Below are 9,771 nucleotides of genomic sequence, written 5' to 3'. Positions count from 1 at the left end.
GAAGGTCCTTTAATCTTCTACTCAGTCTTCAGACCCTCACACAGGTCCTGAAATGAAAATTTCTAAGGCTGAGGCTGCCTCTCAACCCAGCTGCCCCCAGGGCTTGTTATTTGTTGATTTTGCAGAGTTGTCTGGGAGGTGTTTTCTGTTTCACTCAGGCTGAACCTGGGCCCCTGGAGGTTGTCCTTTCCTGGGATCTTCTCAGATTGTCTTAGACAGGGGTAGGGAACCTGTGGCACTCAAGTGCTGCCCTTTCACTGAATCCACATTTCACAGAACAAATCCTTTTAGGTTAAGAGGATATCTCCTTATCAAGGAGCTTCTGTAAAGCCTTATTTCTTTTAGGGTAAACCATGAATTCCTCTATTTGTTAATTAAATCACTTCCTAATCTGACTCTAACCCATCTTCCTAGGATGAATACTTATCACTCCATCACACATTCTATGTTCCAACCAAACTGGCTTATTTGTTGTTCTCCAGATATAACAGTCCATTTCTCATTATCCCTTAGCGGGAGATGAGAGACCATATAAGAGACATAGAGTTAGTCTTGGGGGACTCTTGCTGGGAGTACTATTGGATTCCAAAGTCAGAGAAGGAATGCAGAGAAGAGGGTCCTCAAAAGCATTCTAGGTCAAGAGGTAGAAAAACTAACCACCTCAAAGTAAAGAGCTAGCTGTGACATTAAGCTGGAAAATCCTAGGGGCCTAAGTTACTGAGATATCTAAGAAGAATTTAGACTGAATGATGATCACTAAAGTGCAGCAGGAAAATACTGGAAGATAAAAAAATTATTCTTGTCTAGTGAGCCGTGTCCAGGAAGGGGAAAGGACAAAAATTCATTGAGTACAGATAAGGAGGGTAGGTAACAAGCATTGATTACAGGTTTATTATGGCCAGGCACTTTACTAAGTGTCTGTCCCAAATCTGGGACTCCAGACACCAGATGCTGTTTGCAGAATAAGATCCTAGAAGGACTGAGACATAAAACAACCTTCCTAAGTCCACTCTATGTCACCTAGGAACACTGAGTTTAATATGCACCTGCTCAAATGGGATGAGGCAGAAGAATATGACTAGATCTAGAATAGAATTTCTCTTAAGAAGGAAGGGAACAAAGAAAAAACAAATTCTAATGCTCTCTTTCATTTAACTGTTTTTTTTCCTTTAGATAGAGTAAATCCTTAAAAAGACGTAAAATTTATATTATTTTAGGGAGCAAAAAAGGATCAGGAAAAGTAAAATGCTGAGTATCCCAGGCTGGAGAGTGGTATCAGACAGAAAACAGAAAAGGGGCATAAGCGAGCTTCACTTTGATTCAAATATTGTTGATGCCAAGATTTAGAGCTTCAGTGGCCCATTCATTTCACAGAAGACCACGGGGACAGTTTTTATAATTTTGTTACCTGAGGTCAGAGAGGCTACTTGTCTAAGGTCACACAATTGATTATGTCTGGTAGTCAGAAAGTGGTAGTTTAGAAAGTAAATTGTTTTTTTAATTTGTTTGGTAATTTCTGTTATTTTGCCTCAAATTTTATATATTAGATGGTTTTGTGTATCTATGCATATGTAAGAACCTACGTTGATGATATGTGTATGAGAAGAAGCATAACGTAGTGGATTCTTGTGGACAGAGAGCTGTCCTTGGAGCCAGGTGTAACTCCAATCAAGTCAGCACACCCAAAGATTGCTGCTGTGAATAATTTTAAGGGTCTAATCGCATAGGATAAGGAACTCTCTATTTATTCAGCAGTAAACTAAACATTGTTCAATAAAGCATAACATTCTTAGCAATGTCCTTAAGCAAAACGTATCATCTAATACATATATATGCATCTTATAACACTCAGCATGTCATATGGCACATAGTATTTATCGTTACATCCTTAGAGTCAGGGGGTCCCAGGCTAAGGTCTTCCCTAGTGCAATGCACCCTCAAGGGGTAGCAGAATATACCACACCATCCACCCCTAGGTCATTGTAAGAACAATCTCCTTAATCAATACACAGTGTCCAAGTCATCTTGACTTGAGGTAACTTCTAAACTCCATGGCTCAGCTTCTATTCTGTGGGCCAGCTGCTTCCAAGTCTTGCCTGGGTTCACATGCAGACACTCTCTGCTTCTGCTTCTTGTCTCAGCTCACGGGGGGACTGTTCCACTCCAAACTCTTCCTGCTTCTGCATGACAGCAGTCTCCAGGGGCTTCTTCTTGCAGCTTCTGTTTCTAGGAAAACAAAGCTTAACAGGGCTAATAGCAATATTTGTACACATTACCAGTGCCATCATCCCAATTCACTCATAAAAACCAACAGACAGTACTTCTGTCTGAGATATTAACACAGACCAACAGACAGGACTTCTGTCTGAGATATTAACATAGACCAACAGACAGGACTTCTGTCTGAGAAATCGACATAGACCAACAGTCAGGACTTCTGTCTGAGAAATCGACATAGACCAACAGACAGGACTTCTGTCTGAGAAATCGACATAGACCAACAGACAGGACTTCTGTCTGAGAAATTGACATAGACCAACAGTCAGGACTTCTGTCTGAGAAATCGACATAGACCAACAGACAGGACTTCTGTCTGAGAAACTGACATAGACCAACAGACAGGACTTCTGTTTGAAAAATCAGCACAGATCAACAGAGTGCTCCTGATGTCACAAACATTCTTTCTGTTAGGCCTCCCCACAAGCAAGCTCTCCTAGCTCGTTCACACTTGCTTCTCTGTCTCAGCTCTGCTTCTGACTGCTCTACTCTTTTTCCAAGCAATACAATATATGTACTGTTTCCAATCAAAGATTTTTGATTGATTAAATCAAAGGCAAGATTCAATCAAAGACACTTGATTGGCTAAAACTCAATCCAAAACAGCAGCAAAAAATCCTGCTTTGTTTGCTGCTACACCATGAAGACTTAGGTTCAAGCCTTGCTTCACAGACACATACCGGCAGCATAACACTATAAGTTACTCAACCTATCAGAGCCCCAGGCAATTCTTCAAGTCTGTATGTTGCAAAGTAGATGCCAGTATTCATAGGCAGAAAGAACTTCCTATATTAATGAAATAACAAGTTTTGTCCAGTATACAAAATCATATATATCTATATCTATGTCTATATATCTATGTATGTATGGGTATGTGCTCTAATATATATGTATGTATGTATGTATGTAGCAGACATTTGTATTGATAGGAAGCATTTCTTTGAGAGATTCTGGAGGATACCAGGGTTTTCTGGGGAGGAGAAATTAACAGGCATAAAAATAGATATGGAATGTATGAGGAAGGCCGACTGGGATTAATGGGGGGAGGTAATTAATGACTGTCAGGCTGCTGGCTCAATCTGGAAACTACAGAAAAATTCTGTAAAATTTGGTGTGATGGTCATGGTCATGGTCATAGTAGTGGTGTTGGTAGTCTTGATGGTGATGGTGATAGTGGTGGTGGAAGTAATGGTGGAGGTGATGGTGATGGTGATGGTGGTAGTGGTAGTGGTGGTGATGATGGTGGTGGTCAGGCAAAGCAGCTAATAACTTAATGGTGGCAGATACTGGAATACAGATGGTATGGATCCTAGGGCAGAAGGGAGAGGAATGGAAATTGCTCAGTCAATGGGCCCAAATATCCAAGACAGCAGAGTACTCAGGCTACTAGAACTATCTCTACAATGGTAGCAATCAATTGTGGGGCCTGAAACCAAACCATTTTTGGGTTAGAGAGTAAGAAGTGGTACTTTTTTGGCAATGAAATATATATATCCAATTCCCTTGCTAAAGAGATTTGGGTGTAAATCCCTTATCTGTTCTTTACAGGCAAGTTAATAAAACCCTTTTCTATGTTCCATGCTTTTGAAACTTGATGCTATTGAGAGGAAAATTGAATATCCTTAGGAAAAGCTAAAACGAACCAGATTCTGATGTTCATAGAGAGACTCTGTGACTAAAATTTTGGATTGTTTTGTCTGTGCTCTTGAAATGGTTTCTTAAAGTTATGTAGCACTCTGTCTCTCAGGCCTTTCCTGGAGCCTACATTAGTATTGGCAGTCCAGAAGGACAGCAGCTACTACTCTTTGGCTTCTAGGGATAATGTCATGGATGACTATTCTCGTAATACTTGTAGCTCATGAACCCCCACCAGTGTGCTTCCCCTTAACAATTTGTCAATGGACTTGCAATATTTACTCAAGAACAATAGTTACAAACTCTTTTCTTCAGAAACTTGAGTTGCAATCTCATACAAATATGTACAGAGTTCCCTGTGGGGGAAGGGTTTGGTGGTAGTAATGAATGAATCACTTTGCTTCTAGGGTGGGCTAGTTCCTTCCAGGGAATGCTAGTTCAGCTAGGCTTATTCCTTATAGGATGTGGCCTCCTGACCTAACAAGTCAATTTGCTATTTTTGAGCCTAGTCACACTGGTGGCTTGATTGATGAACTGGCTCCTCACCAGTTCAACTTGTTGCTGGGATGGTGCAAGGAGGTCACTTGCCTACTGGACTGTGAATGAACTGTTATGGGCAGATCACTCCACTCCTGGGCAGATGCTATGGAACTGAGTCAGAAAAGTGACTCTACTGCTAGGCTACCAGGTTAGCCTGGACCAGTCATTTGATGACTGGGCTATTGCTGCCTGGTCTGAGCCAATTGTTTTGAAACTGGGCTGTTCACAGAGTGTGGCATCACTAACAGACATATCAATCTATTGAACCTGCTGAGCTAGAAAACTGCAGCCTTCTTTATTTTCAGCCTCTAGCTCAGTTGGGTATTATAAATTTCTCTTCGTCTAGAGTTTTATAGTACATCGCTCAGCAAAGGCGATAAACTTTAGCCTGGAATTACAAGTAAATTCCTTTTTGATTCCCTGAGATTTGTCACCTCTAAGTAGAAATTGCATAGCCAGTAAATGCCTGAAGCTGGATCTGAACTCAGCTCTTCTTGCCTTCAGGCCCAGTGCTCTATCCAGTGTGTCACCTTGCTGCCCCCATATATATCTTATGTCAATTCATTGTTTCATTAACTTCTCCTTATACAATTGAGCTATTCAAGTCTTTTCAAGGTCCAGGATGTTTGCTTTGTATCTGAAAGGCCTTTTCCCCTTATATTTCCCCATATAGTTGTCCAAGTCTATAATAAGGGCAAACCTTTACAGTTCTAAACCCCTTGCCAGCATCTTCAATCTGTTATTTAGAGATTCAGATTGCCAACAATTGTGGCTGTTGTTTTACACATAGTTCACTTTTGGGGGGGCATTTTTATTTGTGAAGTGATTCTAGTAGAGTTATCAACCCATATTTTAGCTCTCATCTGTTTGACTTGGAAGGAAGATAAAAGAAACTATATCCTGTCAGAAGTATAGCATTCTAAAAATTTTTCAGCAAATATCAGCTGGGTTAGAAAAAAATTCCATGGCACACTCTCTCTTGGAGAATAATTCTGAGATTCCAGGTAAACATTGACCCTGGAGATTAAACAGTGCCAGAAAAATGGTATGATCAGATTATCTGAACTTTCTTTACATATTCTAAATGCCATATTGTATAGTATGCACAGGAATATTGACATTTCCTTATTTGTTTCTGAGGAATTAATACGTAAAGATTAAATGTTAGTCCATCTATTCTTGATGATTCAGACCTCACATCTCCTCCTCTACGTTAGCCTCATTTTGCCCTTGACACAAAGAATGTAAAATGTACAGAGCAGCTGCAAGGATCCATTGTCATAGTTAGAATGTTAAGAGTCAGAGACTTTGGTTCCACACTGTTTTGTTGAAGTTTCATTGATTTTTCAGTTTGAAGCTCCTAGAGATTGTACACAATGGCACCTTCAACACAGTACTCCAGTGATTATCTTTTTCTTTCTCAATCTCAGTGGAAGTTTCTAAGTAGTCTTCAAATGTGCTGTTTAATGAAGGTGCCTATTGAGGGAAAAGGTTTAATTTTCAGGTGCTACATGAAAAGAACTCTGTTTCAATCTCAATCTTAAACTTAGTAATGCTATATATCACAAATATCACTGAGTTTTTAGAGGAACCTCAGAAGCTGTTTTATCTTACTCAGTCCCCAAAGAATCCTCAGTACAACATACCTACTGAATGATCATACAGTCTCTGCTTGAAGATTTCAAATAATGGGAAGCCTTCTAAGGTGACCTGTTCCACTTTTGGATAGTTCTAATCATTAAGAAAGTTTTCGTTTTATCAGCTATAGATTTAACTCTTTGTATATAGTATTAATAATAATAATGATAAAACTAGCATGTATATATGTATGTATATATATATATATATATATATATATATATATATATATATATATATATAATATAGCACTTATGTGCCAGGCACAGTGCTAAGAACTTTATTTTCTAACTAGTGTTCCTGTTCAGCTCTCTGGGGCCAGGTAAGAAAAATCTAATACTTTTTCCATATGGCAGCCTTTTCAAAACTTAAAAACCAGTATCTTAGATCTCTTGAATCTATTGATACCCAGGATAAGCAAGTCTTTTTCCTTCAGGCATTCTGAATAGGGTATAACATGTAGATATAGATATGAAATTTCAGACACTTTTGAGAGTGATTTAATTAAAGGTATTTTTTGTTCTTATTTTAGAGTTTTCATTTTTATTCTTGCTTCATTGATTTTGCAAAATCTTACAAAGATTTTCAACTTCATGTATCTGAAATGATCTGTTTTATCTCTTGGAAATCTCTCTGCATCTTGTTTGGATAAGAATTTTCCAGTTAGCCATAGCTATGAAAGCTCTGATCTTGTCCCATTTTTCATTTGTGAAAGTGATTTTTTGAAACAAAGATTTAGGTTAGGTTCTACTGGATATTTCAAGGTATGTTAAATTGCGAACAGAAATTTCCTATCTGAGGGAAAAATTATTGCTTTTTTTTTAAACCTAAACCAGGGGTAGGAAACTCTGTACTCAAGATCACAAGTGGCCCTTGAGGTCCTCAACTATGATCTTTTGACTGAATCTAAACTTCACAGAACAAATCCCCTTAATAAAAGGATCTGTTCTGTGAAGTTTGGATTCAGTCAAATCGCCACACTTGAGGATCTCGAAGGCTACATGTGGCCTTGAGGCTTCAGGTTCCCCACCCCTGACCTAAATTCTCTATGATAGAGTATTAGCAGCTTGAAGGCAGGGATCATTTCTTTTTGGTTGTTTCCCTAGAACCTAGCTTAGTGCTTGACAATAAGAGATATAATTCTTGTTGAATTGATTTAAATCATAATTCATTCTGAGTTACTCTAGGTGAGGTAGTTTTTGCTGTTATTTTACAGTACATAACATAGTTGAGCTTAAGATAAATATTTTAAAGTTCTGTGTTTCATTCCTAAGGGGACTAGTGGAATAGTATATACAGATTGGTAGGTGTTCCAAGCTCACAGTTAGGTCAATTACTTGCTGGCTCATCTCTAATTTTAATTACTTTCTTTGCCTCAGTTCTGAAATTAGCTGATGCTGCTCTAAATTGTTGTCACCAACTTAATCATTATAAAGTATTTTGGGCCTGTGTGCAGTTCAAATATATAAATTTCTCTTGAAGAGCTAAATCTAGACTATACAAGATAGTTGTACAGCAATTTGTGCAGTCCTGACTGGAGATTCTTGGGAAATAATACTAGTAACAATAATAACAACAGGTATAAAACCTAACATTTATATAGTCCTTTACCTCACTTGATCCTTATAACAATTGTATCCCCATTTATAGATAGGAAAACAGAGACTGAAACAGGTTATATTACCTATAAAATATCACTTATATAGGTAAATTTATATTACTTATTGTAGTAATTGCTTATATAAATAATATGTTACTTATTATGTACAGCATAGATGGCACAGTGGACAGAGCACTAGGCCTGGAGTCAAGATGACCTGAGTTAAAATCCAATGTCAGACACTTATTAGTTGTGTGGCCCTGGTCAAGTCACTTAACCTGTTGACCCCAGTTTCTTCCATTGTAAAATTAGGATAATAACAACAACACCCACCTCCCATTGTTGTTGTGAGGATCAAATCAGGTAGTAAGTGTAAAGTGTTTAGCATGGTGCTTGGCATATAGTAAGTGCTACATAAATGTTAACTATTATTATTATTACTACTGAGGATCACACAGCTTGCAAGTATCTCCAACGGGATTTAAATTTAGGACTTTCTGGCTCTAGCTCTAGAGCATTATCCCATCTGTCACTTCACTGTCCCAGGCATAGTTGTAAATTAACTTCAATATGCATTTAATAAGCACTTATGATGAGTTTTGTGTGAGGAGATAAGGGGGATACCCAGTTGAATAAGATAGGATCCTGCCCTCAAGGTGATTAAAATTTAAGAGGAAGGAGAAATACCTACAATACAAAGTAACTGAAAAAGAGCGTACAAGAGGGATAAGGTGTTACTACTCACACCATTACCTTTTTAGTTCAGACTGTCTTTACCTATTGCCTGTACTATTGCAACAGCATCCAAAGTAGTCTCTGAGCCCCTAGCATAGGTCTTCTAGCACTCTTCTCCATCTATCCTTCCTGCAGCTGCCAAATTGATATTGTGAAAGCTCATGCCTGACCATGTCACTACCTTACCCAGGAAGCTTCAGTGGTTTCCTATAAACTCTAGAATAGAATGCAGATTCCCCTGACATTTAAAGCCCTTATGAATCTAGCTGTACTCTTGTAATAGTTGTAAGCACCCCAATCCACACAGAGGCCTTGCTATCACAGGTTCTTAGATCTGCATTCGTAAAAGGAAAGGCAACTTTTGAGGGGTTAACAATCATTTCAATCAAACACACGTATCATTGCTACGTATGTACCAAGCAAATATATCATTCACCTAGTTCAGGGGTGTCAACACCCTGAACTTCAAAGAAAATACAGAGAAATCAAAAGATCAGCAGACCTGGCTTTCTCTGCCTGAATTCAACAGACAGTTGAACCCCAAATGTCTGACTACAGTCACCAGAGAGGGAAGCACTGACATCTGGGTTTTCAAATGTGAGGGGCTCCTTAAAGTGGCTTCCCAGAGTCCTCATCTGGCACTGGAACCTTCTTTCAAAAACTAAGCCCCCCATACACAAACAAAAAAACTAAGCCCCAAAGTAAATACAAAGTAAAACCTCATCCTCAGAGTATTTATACACTTTTTAGAACCAGAGGGCATAATCCTCTCACCCAGTGCCTTAACAGAAAAAACAAAAGATACTTGGGATCCTCCTATAAAACAATTTCCCTAATCAAGTTTCCCACAATGGGCAGGCGCATCAATGGGTGGGAAAGATCTTTAATCCCAGTATTCAATCGGAGGCACTTTTAGTTAAAACAAAAACAGCAAGAGATCCTAATTTGTTTGCCATCACACTTATCTGATTAAACATTACTCTCCATTACACATTCTCCATTCCAGATAAACTGTCTTTCTAGCAATATCTATGCGTGAAATTCCTTCCTGTGTGACTTCAAACAAGTCACTTCACTTCCAGGCTCCAGTATCTGCATCTATCTATAAAATGAACAGGGGAAGGAATATTGTGCTAGATGACTTTTAATCCCCTCCAACTGGAAGTCTTTGATACTATGGTCCTGTAATTGAGACAGCTAGGTGGCATAGTGCTGGACCTAGAGTCATCAGAAAGACCTGAGTTCAAATGCTACCTCAGACATTTACTAGCTCTGTGATCCTGGGCAAGTCACTTAACCTCTGTTAATCTTCCTTCCTTCCTTCCTATCCACTTCTGTTCTTAGAA

This window comes from Notamacropus eugenii, chromosome 1 (genome assembly GCF_028372415.1).
Source record: "Notamacropus eugenii isolate mMacEug1 chromosome 1, mMacEug1.pri_v2, whole genome shotgun sequence".
NCBI lineage: Eukaryota > Metazoa > Chordata > Mammalia > Diprotodontia > Macropodidae > Notamacropus > Notamacropus eugenii.
The sequence above is the reverse complement of the archived record's forward strand: the minus strand, read 5'-3'. Positions refer to the sequence as shown.